Source organism: Muscardinus avellanarius (assembly GCF_963383645.1).
Source record: "Muscardinus avellanarius genome assembly, chromosome: 10".
Lineage (NCBI taxonomy): Eukaryota > Metazoa > Chordata > Mammalia > Rodentia > Gliridae > Muscardinus > Muscardinus avellanarius.
The window spans coordinates 47,157,646-47,171,355 of record NC_137796.1 but is presented as its reverse complement, the minus strand read 5'-3'; the positions used below and the strand labels follow the sequence as shown (position 1 = coordinate 47,171,355).

General features: G+C 49.1%; 1 pseudogene across 1 annotated transcript in view; it reads left to right on the top strand.

The window, feature by feature from the left end:
* Positions 1-7,689, top strand: part of LOC308269171 (Fanconi anemia core complex-associated protein 24-like) — a 75,027-nt pseudogene extending 67,338 nt beyond the window's left edge. Inside the window, exons 3-4 of the transcript in view lie at positions 6,291-6,443; positions 7,441-7,689. The product of the transcript in view is annotated as a Fanconi anemia core complex-associated protein 24-like (transcript). The remainder of the gene's footprint in view (positions 1-6,290; positions 6,444-7,440) is intronic.
* Positions 7,690-13,710: the final 6,021 nt, after the last annotated feature.

Genomic DNA, 13,710 nt, shown 5'->3' with positions numbered 1-13,710 from the left:
GGAGAGGGCGTAGCTACGTGGTACAGCATGCTTAGCATGCAGAAGGCCCTGGGTTCCATCTCTAGCACAAATAATACAAAATAAAATAAGTAGTATTAACCCAAGCATATGGACTTTAATGCTTATATTTCAAAATATACTAATTGCATCCAATCCTGAAATGTGAGAACATCGTGCACTTTACTTGACTAGATCCCCAAGTCCATGAGCCCTCAGAGAAACCAGATTAGGTGCAGCACCACAGCACTGTGGTAAATTTTTCTAAAGATAAGTCTTGTGATTTTTCTGGCCACTTTGAACAGTTCCAGGATCCAGGACCTGGTGCTGAGCCAGGGAAAACCTCAGTGCCTGGCCATCTGAGACTCACCTTGGTCTCTCTGAAGACTGGCTAGGGCTGCAGGGAGCAGGTGTGCAGGGCACAGCTGGCTTGGGATCGATGTCAGCTGCCGGCCGGACACAAGGGAAGATGTTTTTCTGCACAAACAAAACACAGGTCACTGACATGGGGGGTGGGAATTACCTGGTCCTGTCGCCATCACCATGACCACATGGGAGTGAAACCTGCACTGGCCACCAGGGATCCAGCCCACCAGGAGCCCCACTCTGCCTTCCCATTCCCAAGCCCCATATGCCAGACAGTGCATCCACCAGGGGGCGCCACTGCACCTATCCACCATGGGGCCTGTAGTCCTTCCCAGAGCAGCTGCCCTGGCCTTGCCAGTCACCTGTCTAACGTCTAGACAGTGCCACCATAGGCTATCAATCAGTTGTGTATATCTGCACACAGTGGAAACTGTTCTGAATGTTAATGCTTTGGATAAAAACTCAATAACATGCTGATTTGAATTAGTAAAATTATCATTGCCGGGCGGGGTGGTGGATGCTTACAATCACTGCGCTTGGGAGGCTGAGACAGGAGAATTGCACAGGTTCGAAGCCAGCCTCAACTACTTAGTGAGGCTCTCAGCAACTTAGTGAGACCCTGTTTCCAAATAAAATATAAAATAGGTCTGGGAGTATAGCCTGGAGGTAGAAAAGCCCCTGGGGTCCACCCCCTGTACAAAACACACACAAAAAGAAATAAAATAATAATACGCAAGCCTGATCATGTCAATGTCTTTAGAACCCAGTGCCCTCAACCGCCCGCCCCTCCCCCACCAGCTCCACTCCGGCCTCCCCTTTTCTGTTCCTTCTGCCTGCCTTGCTTCCCTCCAAATCTTCCCATGGCCACTCTGTCGCTGTGTGCTCATATTCCCCATCTCATCCTTTGAACACCCCTGCTGTCTTTCTCTCTTCCTCAAGGGTCCTGGTCCCTAATCCTCTGATACCTCCCTACTGCTCTCCTACAACTTGGTTCTACCAACTTTTTCTGGGGTATAGTGCTGCGGATCCCACCCAGGGCATGGCACATGATGCCCTGCAGAGAATGGACCTCGAGGGAGAGCAAGGGTGAAGGCAGAGAAGCTAGCGAGGAGCTGTTTAGGGAGCAGGCCAGGCAGCCAGACGCTGGAGGTCGGTGGGCACCACTTACAGGTACATATGGTAGGTGGAATCGGTGTACTTGCTGATGGGTGGATGGGGTGGGTGGAAAAGGGAAAAGTCAAGATGATTCCCTATGGGGGATCCAGCAATGGAGCTGGTCTGCGCCTGGCAGGAGCACACTTCCCAACACAGAGAAAAAGCTGCTAACAGAGTGATTCCTGTCTGTCTGCAGCAAACCCAGGACAGAGATTCTTTACAACAGGAAAACTCAGGTCTTCTCAAACTGAAAACCACGCCCTCTCATGCCCCGCCTCGTCTCAGTCTCAGTCTCAGGACTAACCCCTAACCTACCCCAACTTCTTACCCTTGACTCTAGTCACCACCCGGTGAGGGCAGGACCAGTGGGATCTACTTACCAACAGGCTCCGGCGGCCTTTCCGAAGCCGCTGGAGCATCCTTGCTCCTGGAGGTGGCCTGGTCTCAGGCAGGGACCGAAGCCTATCACCCAATCACACTATTGCGCTTTCTCTAGCTTAAATCCAAACGCCTTTTCTCTCAGAAGACTTTCCAACAACAACAACTGCCACTGGCTCTGTTTTGGCCTCGACCAATCAGAGTCAAAGTTGCTTTCACAAAGGTTGCTCTTGGCAACTAGCGGGTGTTTTTGAATCTCCACCAATAGGAAAGCAGCTGCATTGTCTAGCTCTTATTGGAGAGTTCAGGTGTCAATCTCTGACACAGCAGCCAATCCAGAGCCAAGGAAGGTGGAGGGTGGGCAGGATGAAAAACTGGACCTGCACAGCTGGTAGGAATTAGGAAGGAATGTGCTTCCCTGATCCTTAGGCTGGGTTAGAGGGGGCTCCCTGCTGGCTTATCTCAGATCCTGGACTGGACAGAGGAGCCATGGCACTGAACAATCTGGGATATCAGAGGCTAGAAACGTTCTGAAAATGAGGAACACAGCTGCCAGGGCCATAATCTCCAGGTTTTTAGACTTTAGCACACAGTTCCGTCTTTGAAAGACCATTAAGCAGACAGGCTCCTGCTAGAGTCCCTGGCTTTCCAGTGGACCTTGGGGCTGTGTGCAGGAAGGCTGGCTTAAGAGGTGAATTTCATTTCCCTCATTAGTTCAAGACCACATATGGAAAGGCATCCTCCTGACCGCGTGGGTCCAGTACATGTACCTTTTGGGCACATTGTGGCCAATGAGAAATGGCATGGGTAGCAGCTGGCACAGGAAATGTGTTGGGGCCCACTCGGCTGGACCGAAATGGCACCCAGGCTTATTGCCAGCATGGATTCAAGATGGCGCCTAGGCTTGCAGCCAAGTCATGAGACTCACAAGATGGACGTCTCCTTGAGCATGCGCAGTGTGCCATGCTACGTGCCTGCAGAATCATCAGTGACGCCTACCACCAGCCTGCCTATGAGAGAGTCAGAAGTGTGCATGCCCTAGCTGTGGAAGCTTGGGGTTGGTAGGGAATAGAAGGAGGGATTATGATGCTGATATATATTGTGTACTCATTGTCAGACATATTAGAAAGAAAGAAGAGAGAGACATATTGAGAGACAAAAGGATCCATTAAAGAAGAATTCATATTTCAGCTGAAAAGGTGTCTGTGTCGTTCTCTAAGCCCCTGCGGGTCGGAGTCTTAGGGGACGATAGAAATGCAAGGTCAGTGGCCTGCCTTTTGTCATATGCCCTTTCCTTTCTGTGGTTTAAAAACAAATTTAAGCCTGGCATGGTGGCACATACTTGTTATCCCATCATTCAGGAGGCTGAGACCAGAGGGTCATGGTTCTCAGACAGCCTCAGCTACTTAGTGAGACCCTTTACAACTTAGTGAGATCCTGTTTCAAATTAAAGAATAAAAATAGGACAGGGGTTGCTGCTGTCCCTTTTCGGCATATATGAGCATGAGAAATGCTTGTATTAATTGGCAAGGCCTCACGGAGGAGAGCCCTGAGGAGGAAACGTCATCTCTGGCAAAAATACTCCCTGCTCTTAGATTTCTACACTAAAAAGCTCCAATGATTTAAAACAGGATCCCAAGAATTAGGACTCTGAAAGAAGTTGAGTCCATGAAAGATAAATTTTCTAGTAAAATGTCTAAGCCTTCAGACTTTCTCTGTATTGTTCCAGCTGTAATAAAGGGCAGTCAGAATTCAGGGGCTGCAAAATTTCTCTTGGCCTTTCCGCAGGCAGGTCCTTTGATCTAAAGATTAGCTCCCAGCACCTCTCTGCCAGCAGGGGAAGCTGCAAACCTACCTTTTGCCCCATTTCCCAAAGAGATGTAAAACTGTCTCTGGAATCTGGGCCATTTGTTTCCCCCTTAAGAGATGCTAATAAGCTTTTTTCTAGCAAAAGCCTACTGTTTGTGACTCAGCAGCAGGAGAGTAAAAAACCCAAAAGTCTGCTTCAATATTATGCATTAAAGAACAATTATAGAAATCCAGTCACCTGTGTTATAATGTTTTTGCCCTGTCTACTAACTGTAATATAAGTATTGCCTTATAGGGGATGGCGGAGCAGACAGGACCGAACAAATCCTCGCCGCAGCCCTATGGATCTTGATAGAGGAGGGCCTGGACTAATCCCTGGGGACAAAACACTCTGGAAGGATCAAAGGAGATCCTAGAAAACTGAATTTCTCCAAAATGGACTTTTAGTGTGACACCCCCCCCCCCCTCGCCTTTCCAGATTCCGGACTTTGCCCCCTAGGGTTTACCCTTAAGGCCAGAAACCTGTGACAAAAGCCCCAAGGGGGCTGACTTTAATCGCCCAGTCCCAGATGAATCTTAAACTGTGATGCCATGGATCTTCTTTTATCCTGTTTATCTTGTTTACACTTAATGCCTCACTATTGTCCTTTGGTGCTTACACTGGGTACAAGTACTGGTGATGAAAATTAAAACTTTGTCAATTGCACAAGAGGCAATTGTGCATGTCAGTCATTTCAGATTTTTCACGGAGAGGAATTTCCACTTTTAGTGCCATGAACAGGAACTTTAAGGAGTTTATTTCATAAAAAGGGAAAAATTCGCTGCAGATAAGTGGCTGCAGAACTACAACTGAAACCTTTGCCCACCTTTCTGAGACTCTTGTTCCCAAGTGGACTCAGTGCTGGATTTATTGTGCCCAGTACTGAGCTAGTCGTCACAAGGGGGTGTAGCTCTGAGATTGAATGCCCCTGGGTCCCATCCCCAGACTCACACACACACAAAATAAATATCATAAAAATAAATTTAAAAATCTACCTATTGCCTAAGTTAACAGTGCTCATTTCCTCCATTTTAAGGGAAAATTAAACACATTTTTGAGGATGGCCTGACACTGGTAGATTTTTACCTGTCCAGCAGATCTTGCATTCTTTATATCACCACAGCTGACTTGGTAGCAACAAATGGCTACAGAAAGAGACTTGTTCGAATTAGAAATGTAAGTACTAAGTCAGGCATGGTGGAACATATCTCTAATTCTAGTATTTGGAAAGCTGAGAGAGGAGAGGAGGATTGCAAGCTCAAGACCATCCTCAGCCTTGGACCCAGTCGAGAGGTGAGTCCAGAGCCAAGGCCAGCATTGGAGCCTGCCATAAGGCAAGGCAGGTGCTGGGGCCTCAGAGGCCAGGATTGGAGCCTGCCGAGGGGTAAGGCTGGTGCCAGGGCCAGTGAGGCCAGGATCAGTGTATGCCATGAGGCAAGGCTGATGCTGGGGCCTCCGAGGCCGGGATCGGAGTCTGCCGAGGGATGAGCCTGGTGCCGGGACCAGTGAGGCTGGGATTGGAGCCTGCCTTGAGGCAAGGTCGGTGTGGGAGTCTCTGAGGCCCGGACCAGAGTCTGCCAAGGGATGAGGCCAGTGCTGGGGCCAATGAAGCCGGGATTGGAGCCTGTCATGAGGCAAGGCTGGTGCTGGGGCCTTTGAGGCTGGAATCAGAGCCTGCCGAGGGGTTAGGCCTGTGCCGGGGCCAGTGAGGCCGGGATCAGAGCCTGCCGTGAGGCAAGGCCAGTGCTGGGGACTCCGAGGCTGGGATCGGAGCCTGTGAGGGGTTAGGCCAGAACTGGGTCCAGCAAGGCTGGGATTGGGGCCTGCTGTGAGGCAAGGCTGGTACTTGAGCCAGCGAGGCCAGGATCAGAGTCTTCCAGTGGGCCAGGCTGGCGCCGGGGCCTTCAGGAGCAGAATCAGAACTTGCAATGTGGATACTTAGAGAATCATCACAGAAAATAGAAAATCAGATGCTTTTCCTAATATGCAAAAACTAGGAAGAAATGGGTAAGGGAAGAAATCTAGTTGAAGAAAGGGCCCCATGAGAGAGCAATTAATGTGACCAATCAGAGGGGATGGGATGTGGGAAGATGGAATCTCTTTAAAATGCATGATATATGTAAACAAATAAATCAAAGTTAATCACCAAATCAAGCATGGGATCGAGGGAGGGGGAGGGAATGGGACAGGGAGGGGATACGGGTTAATTGAATGATGTTGCTGGTATACCCTCACAAGTCTTGTACTCCATTGTGATGTTTGACTACAATGCACCAATAAAAATAGATACACATAAAAAATAAACAAAAAAATTTAAAAGGACTGGGGTGTAGCTCAGAGGTAGAATATCCCTGGTTTCAATCTCCAGTACTACACACAGAACAAAAGTTACAAATGTTAAGTTCTGAATTAAACTGAAATTGAACAGCGTTTCCTCCATCACTTGTAATAATTTATATATAATGCCATTAGCCATTTCAAATGCAAAGTGATAGCTCTCTTAACTTTGTAAATTTGTTACAAAATGATGTATTTTTCTTTGAAGTCTGGAAATCTTCAAGGGATTGTAGTAGTTGAAAAAACCCAGATGAGTGAACAGTACTTTTCAGCCATACAGAAGTTTACTGTGCTGGACCTGGGGATGGTGTTACTTCCTGTGACCAACCAGATAGAAGCATCTTGCCTCATCATCCAATTAGTAAGTGCTCATTTTCTCTTTCACAATACTGCAGGTCTGGGGGAACCCAGGGGCATTTGACCTATGAGCTACACCCCCCGCCCTATTTTTTATTCTTTATTTTGAAACCGGGTCTCACTGAGTTGCAGAGGGCCTCACTAAGTAGCTGAGTCTGTCTGCGAACTGTGATCTTCCGGTCTCAGCCTCCCGAATGCTGGGATTACAAGTTTACTCACCATGCCCCGCTGAGTCTTGCTGAGTTTTTGAGGCCTATCTCAGCCTCCCAAGTACTATGATTATAGGTACCACACCTGGCTGTAAACATGACTTTTTCATTTTTTTGTTGTTGTAGTGCTGGGGATTGAACTCAGGGGCATGTTCTTTCCAAGCTATACCCCCAGCTCTATTTTATTTGGAAACAGAATCTAAGTTTCTGAGGCTGGCTTCAAAGCTGCTCAGCCTCTCAAGTACTGGAATTAGAGATGTGTTCCACCACATTCGGCTAGCTCTGGCCTCTTTTTGTGTTTGGCACTGGGGAATAAACCCAAAGGTATTCTATCTCTGATCTATACCCCCAGCCCTATTTTATATTCTTGATTTTTATATAGGGTCTTACTAAGTTGTGGAGGGCTTAAGTAGCTGAGGTTGGTTGCAAACCTGTGATCTTCCTGTCTCAGCCTCCCAAGTACTAGGATTAAAAGCATGCACCACCATGCCCAGCTTGGTCATTTCTTTCTGGACCATATGATGAAAGTATTTAAATTCCTCAGACCATGTTTTTCACTACCTCTAGCTTTAAGATTCTGAAAAAAATATGTTTTTTGTCAATTATTTTTATCTTTTTTGTGTGGTCATATGGTCCATCTCTCAATAATTTTACTCTTGTCTGGAAAGTTATATTCATGGCACGTGAAAACATTTGAACCCTAAATTAAGCTGAATCAAATAGGAAAATGATCTTAAGAAAATTGCCAGTTCTCCAGGGGGCGCTTCTGTAATTCTTTAATTTCTCCTTCAGGTTCTTGAGCAATCCAAAGAACCCAGTAAAAACCCTTTCCTCAGGAAGAAAAGGTCTCTGCTCTCTGAGCCATCCCTCCTTTGAACTGTGCAACAGATCCCAGGTGTTGGAAAAGTTAAAGCTTCTCTTCTGCTTCAGAAGTTTCCAAGTATCCAGCAACTGAGTAATGCTTCTACCCCAGATTTCAAGCCAGTGGTAGGACAAGCGGTATCACAGCAAACCCACACCTTCTTCACTCAGTCCAGGTGACAGCCACCCTCACCCTAACCTACAGGGCCTGGTTTGCACAGTTAAAAATCAAGAAAAAACAGGACCACAGCAACTGGTGAAGGAGGCACGCCTGGAGGAGCCCTGTGATTGAGCTGCGGCTTTGCTGTCTGGGGCTGGACCTGGGCACTTAGGTTAGTGGGCTGCAGGTGGCATGCCCTGATTCAGCTAAGATGAAGCCGGCCACTGGGGATCTTCCTAAGAAGTCAGGGACTCTCATTCTCAGCAAAAAGCCTGCGAGGGTAGTTTTCTATGAAAGACCTAGACCTGCATCTGAAGTGGAAAGGACTTAAAAGTTTCAGGTAGCGGCTATATCCATCTAAAAGAAACTGGCAGTGAAGCACTGTGTATCATAAGCCCCTTGCTCCTGGCAACAGCGCCGCTGTTCTTCAGGAGGGGTCGGTAGGATGCTGCCAATGTAAATAAATATTTTTTACTTTGATTTTTTATTGTTGTTCTTTTTGCGTGTCTGGCGATGGAGCCCAGAAGAATTTGACCTCCGAGCTATATATCCTGCCCTATTTTTTATCCTTTATTTTGAAACAGGGTCTCACTAAGTTATGGAGGGCCTCAGTAAGCAGCTGAGGCTATCTGCTAACTGAGATCCTCCGGTATCACCAGAAAAACAAACAAAACAAAAAGGACTACAGGCTGGACATGAGGATGGAGATCTGTAATTCCAGGTACTCGGGAAGCCAAAAAAGGAAGATCACACTTTGGGGACTAGAGAACTTAGGAAGACCCTGTCTCAGAACTTTAACTAACTCAGCCAGGTGTGGTGGCTCATGCCTAGAATCCCAGTACTTGGGAGGCTGACACAGAGGATTACAGGTTTGCGGCCACCCTCAGCAATTCAGCAAGGCCCTCAACAACTTAATGAGATTCTGTTTCATAATAAGATATAATTTTAAAAAGGGCTGAGGGTATAGCTCGGGGGTAGAATGCTTCTTTTTTCAATCCACAGGACCATACTAAGTAATAAATAATAAAAACAACAATAATAATGGAGCCAGGCATGGTGGGCACGCTGGACCCCCCAGAAGAACCTGGGGCTAGGCAGCAAGACCCTGGGCCCCTGGCGGGGATCACGCAGGACACCTCCGCCCCCCAGGAGGTCGGAGGCCGGGGCCACAAGGTTCTGGGCCCTAGGTGGGGGTCGCGTGGAGCACTTCGGACTCCGGATGGTCTGCAGGCCGGGCCGCAAGGCTCTGGGCTCAGGCAGGCTTCACGCGGGGCACGTCGAACCCCCGGAAGGACTGGAGGTCCATGCCGCAAGGTCCTAGGACACAGGCGGGGTTTGCGTGTGGCACGCCGAACCCCAGGAAAGACCAGAGGCCCAGGTCGCAAGGCCCTGGGACCCTGGCAGGAGTCTTGCTGGGCATGCCCACCCCTCAGAAGAACTGGGGCCTGGGCTGCAAGACCCTGGATCCCAGGCGTGCTGTCACGCGGGGCATGCTCGCCCCTGGGAAGGTCCAGAGGCTGGGACTGCAGGGCCCTGGGCCCCGGGAGGGGAACGCGTGGGGTACGCTGGCCTCCCAGAAGAACTGGGCCTGTGCCGCAAGATCATGGGCACTGTGGAGGGGGTGCGCAGGGCACACCGGCCCCCCGGAAGGACTGGGGCCTTGGCCACAAAGCCCTTGTTCCCCGGGCAGGGGGCGCGCGGGGCCCAGTGGCCCCTCAAAAGGTCCAGAGGCCCTGGCTGGAAGACCAATGCCTCGGGCGGGGGGAAGGTGTCTTGGCCTACCCCCAGGAAGACATGGTGCATGGCAGGAGGCCGTGCCCGAGGCCAGGATCAGAGCCTGCAAAGGGGAAAGGCCAGTGCAAGGCCAGCGAGGCCGGGATTGGAGCCTGCCATGAGGCAAGACTGGAGCTGAGGTCTTTGAGGTTGGGATTGGGCCTGCCAAGGGGTTAGATTGGTGCCGGGGCTAGCAAGGCTGGTACTTCAGCCTGCTGTCAGGCAAGGTTGCTATTGAGGCCTCTGAGGCCAGAATCAGAGCCTGCCGAGGAGTTAGGCCAGTGCTGGGGCCAGCTAGGTCAGAATCAGAGCCTGCAGTGAGGCAAGTCCAGTGCTGGAGCCTTCAAGGCCGGGATCGGAGCCTGCTGAGTGGTTAGGCCGGTGCCGGTACCAGCGAGGCCGGGACTGGAGCTTGCCGTGAGGCAAGACCAGTCATGGGGCCTCTGAGACTGCGATCAGAGCCTGCTGAGGGTTTAGGCCGGTACCAGGGCCAGCGAGGCCGGGATTGGAGCCTGCCATGACACAAGACCGCTACTGAGGCCTGCGAGGTCTGGATCGGAGCCTGCCAAGGGGTTAGGCTGGTGCCGGGGCCAGTGAGGCCAGAATTGGAGCTTGCCATGAGACAAAGCCCTTACTGAGGCCTCCAAGGCCTGGATCGGAGCCTGCCAAGGGCATAGGCTGGTGCCGGGGCCAGAGAGGCCAGGATAGGTGCCTGCCATGAGGCAAGGCCAGTGCTGGGGCCTCTGAGGCCTGGATCAGAGCCTGCCGAGGGGAAAGGTCGGTGCTGGGGCCAGTGAAGGTGGGATTGGAGGCTGCCGTGAGGCAAGTCCAGTGATGGGGCCTCTGAGGCCAAGATAGGAGCCTGCCGAGGGGTTAGGCCAGTGACAGGGCCAGCAAGGCTGGTATCGAAGCCTGCCGAAGAGAAAGGTTGGTGACGGGGCCTCCGAGGCTGGGATGGGAGCCTGCCGAGGGGTTAGGCTGGTGCCAGGGCCAGCTAGGCCGGAATCAGTGCCTTCAGTGAGGCAATTCCGGTCCTGGGGCCTTCAAGGCTGGGATTGGAGCCAGCCGAGGGATTAGGCTGGTGCCGGGACCAGCGAGGCTGGGATTGGAGCCTGCTGTGAGGCAAGGCCAGTGCTGGGGCCAGCGAGGCTGGGATAGGAGCCTGCCATGAGGCAAGGCCAGTGCTGGAGCCTCCAAGGCCACGATTGGAGTCTGCCAAGGGATTTGGCTGGTTTCGGGGCCAGTGTGGCCAGGATCAGAGCCTGGCATGAGACAAATACCCTACTGAAGCCTCTGAGGCCTGGATCGGAGCCTGCCAAGGGTTTTGGCCACTGCCAGGGCCAGCGAGGTTGGTGTTGGAGCCTGCCTTGAGGTAAAGCAGGTGCTGGGGCCTCCGAGGCCAGGCGGGATTAGACCCTGCCAAGAGGTTAGGCTGGTGCCAGGGCCAGCGAGTCTGGGATCAGAGCCTGCTGTGAAGCAAGGCCAGGCCTGGGGTCTCCGAGCCTGGGATCGGAACCTGCCGAGGGGTTAGGCCGGTGCCGGGATCAGCAAGGCCAGGGTCGGAGCCTACCATGAGGCAAGACCAGTGGTGGGGCCTTCAAGGCTGGAATCGGAGCCTGCCAAGGAGTTAGGCTTGTGCTGGGACCAGCAAGGCTGGGATCGGAGCCTCCCGTGAGGCAAGCCCGGTGCTGGGGCCTCCGAGGCCATGATTGGAGCCTGCCATGAGACAAGGCTGCTACTGAGGCCTCCGAGGCCTGGATCGGAGCCTGCCAAGGGTTTAGACCGTTTTCGGGGCCAGTGTGGCTGGGATCGGAGCCTGATGTGAGACAAAGCCCCTACTGAGGCCTCCAAGGCCTGAATCAGAGCCTGCTGAGGGATTAGGCCAGTGCTGGGCCCAAAGAGGCCAGGATCAGAAACTGCTATGAGGCAAGGCCAGTGCTAGGGCCTCCAAGGCCTGGATCGGAGCCTGCCGAGGGGAAAGGCTGGTGCTGGGGCCTCCAAGGCCGGTCGGGATCGGAGCCTGCCAAGGGGTTAGTCTGGTGCCATGGCCAGTGAGGCTGGGATCGCAGCCTGCTGTGAAGCAAGGCAAGGCCTAAGGCCTCCAAGCCAGGGATTGGAGCCTGCTGAGGGGCTAGGCCAGTGTCAGGGTCAGCAAGGCCGGGATTGGAACCTGTCATGAACAAAAGCCAGTGCTGGGGCCTCTGAGGCGAAGATCTCCTTTTAATTTGTTGTGCCTTTGGGGTCTTGTTGAGGAAATGTTTGTCTGTGCCTATGTGTTGTAGTGTTGGACCTATGCCCTCTTCAAGGAGCTTCAAGGTCTCTGGTTTGATTTCCAAGTCTTTGGTCCATCTTGAGTTGACTTTTGTACAGGGTGAGAAAGTGGGATTAATATCCAATTTTCTGCATATGGTTAACCAGTTTTGCAAACACCATTTGTTGAACAGGCTATCTTTATTCCAGTATGTGTTTTTGGCCGCTTTGTCAAAAAGTGTGTGGACTTGTTTCTGGGTCTTCTATTCTTCTCCATTGGTCTATGTATCTGTTTTTTTTTTTTCCAGTACCATGTTGTTTTTTATTACAATGGCATTGTAATATAAAGTCAGGTATTGTGATTCCTCCTGTATGGTTTTTGTTGCTAAGAACTACCTTGGCTATTCTGGGCTTTTTGTTACTCCAGATAAATTTAAGGACTGATTTTTCTATGTCTGTGAGGAATGATTTTGGTAGTTTAATGGGCATTGTGTTAAATCTGTAGATCACTTTTGGAAGGATGACCATTTTAATGATATTTATTCTGCCAATCCATGAACATGGAAGATCCTTCCATCTTCTAAGATCTTCTTCAATTTCTTTTTTCAGTCTTATATAATTTTCTTTGTAGAGATATTTTATCTCCTTGATCAAGTTTATTTCTAAATATTTTAATTTTGGGGGGGAGATCCTGAGTGGAAGTGTCTTCTGAATTTATTTTTCAGTGGATTTATGGTTGGTGTACAGGAAAGCTTCTGATTTTTTAAGATTGATTTTGTATCCAAATACTTTGCTGAATTTGTTGATCAGTTCTGTAAGCCTTTTGGTTGAGTTTGTTGGGTTTTCTAAATATAGTATCATGTCATCTGTAAATAGTGAAAGTTTGAGTTCTTCTTTCCCTATTTGTACTCCTTTGATTTCCTTTTCTTGCCTTATTGCTCTGGCTAGAGTCTCTAGTACTATATTGAAGAGAAGTGGTGATAATGGACATTCTTGTCTCGTTCCGGTTTTTAGGGGGAATTCTTGAAGTTTTTCCCCATTTATTATGATGTTGGTGGTGGGCCTATTGTAGATTGCCTTAATAATGTTGAGATATGTCCCTTCTATTCCAATTCTCTGCAGTGTTTTTTTTTTATCTTAAATGGATGTCGAATTTTATCAAATGCTTTTTTAGTGTCTATTGAAATAATCATGTGATTTTTGTCTTTTATTCTGTTTATATGATGAATTACATGGATTGATTTTCATATATTGAACCAGCCTCGCATCTCTGGGATGAACCCTACCTGGACATGGTGTATGATTTTCTTGATATGGTTTTGAATGCGTGTTGTTAGTATATTGTTTAATAGTTTTGCATCCATGTTCATCAGAGATATAGGCCTGTAGTTTTTCTTCCTTGAACTGTCTTTATTTGGTTTGGTTATTAGTGTGATGTTGGCTTCATAGAATGTATTTGGGAGAGTTCCTGTTTTTTCTATTTTGCAAAATAGTTTGAGGAGTATTGGGGTTAGCTCTTCTATAAAGATTTCATAGAATTCACTTGGGAAACCATTTGGTCCTGGGCTTTTCTTTGATGGTAAGCTCTTTATTGCTGTTTCAATCTCTTTGATTGTTATTGGTTGGTTTAAGTGCTCTATATCTTCTTGACTCAGTTTAGGAAGGTCGTATTTATCTAGGAAGTTGTCGATTTCCTCCAGATTTTCCATTTTGTTGGAGTATAGTTTTTCAAAGTAGTTTCTGATAATCATCTGGATTTCTACACTGTCAGTAGTAATTTCTCCTTTTTTATCCCTTATCTTCATAATTTGGGTTGATTCTCTTTTTTTAGTTAGGTTGTTAGTGGTTTATCTATCTTGTTAATTTTTTCATGGAACCAGCTTTTGGTTTTGTTGGTTTTCTGTATTGTTTTTATTCTCTATTACGTTAATTTCTGCTCTAATTTTAATAATTTCCTGTCTTCTGCTAGCTTTGGGATTCAATTGTTCCTGCTTTTCAAGGGCTTTGATGTGTGTCAT